Genomic DNA, 762 nt, shown 5'->3' on the forward strand with positions numbered 1-762 from the left:
GGGCACTTGACCCTCTTTCAAGCTCGGCATGACTTCCGTAGCTCAAGCTAAACCCCATCTCTAGAGAAGAAAAATCAGACACTGAGGTCAGTGAATCAGATAAACTTTCAAAGATTAAGCTAAAATTAAAAAAGAATAAAAAAAGATTGTCTGATCTTGTGTTTTGATGTATGTTTGGAGCTCCGCTGTACATCATCTGCTATTGTTACATTTGTCATATCAAATCAGTCAGAGACAATTATGAAACTGCCAACTGCATCCTTTTTATCCAGCAAAGCTGTCTAACTCTGCAGCTATTAATAACTTTCTTATCTTTCTTAGTTTGTCATTCCTCTTCCCGGCTTCTTTTCCAGCATTTTGATCACTGGTACTGATATGGCTTATGAGATAGTTGCACGAAGACAATATCAGGAAATTAAACAATATCGATTGTACCAATCTGAAGTAATAGGGAATTATTTTCATGGCGATGCCTGCTGTATGCATTGTATCAAAATTATGTAAGGTATTTTCAAGTGGAAAAAAATGATCATTTTCTTAAAGCGTGGACTCGAATATTATCACTAGATTGTGTAAGAACTAGTTTCGCTGGTAAAGGAGATAGCGTAATCAGCAAAAGTTTCATGTCATGTCATAGACTTGCAGTCTGGCCAGGAATCAGAGAGTTCACATTTAATTTGTCTTTCTCACATTTAGTAATATTAAGAAGTAATAGTGAAAATAAATTCGCGCTTCAGTAGCACTTGGGATTTGAAACTGGCA

Source organism: Pteropus alecto, unplaced genomic scaffold (assembly GCF_000325575.1).
Source record: "Pteropus alecto unplaced genomic scaffold, ASM32557v1 scaffold8, whole genome shotgun sequence".
NCBI lineage: Eukaryota > Metazoa > Chordata > Mammalia > Chiroptera > Pteropodidae > Pteropus > Pteropus alecto.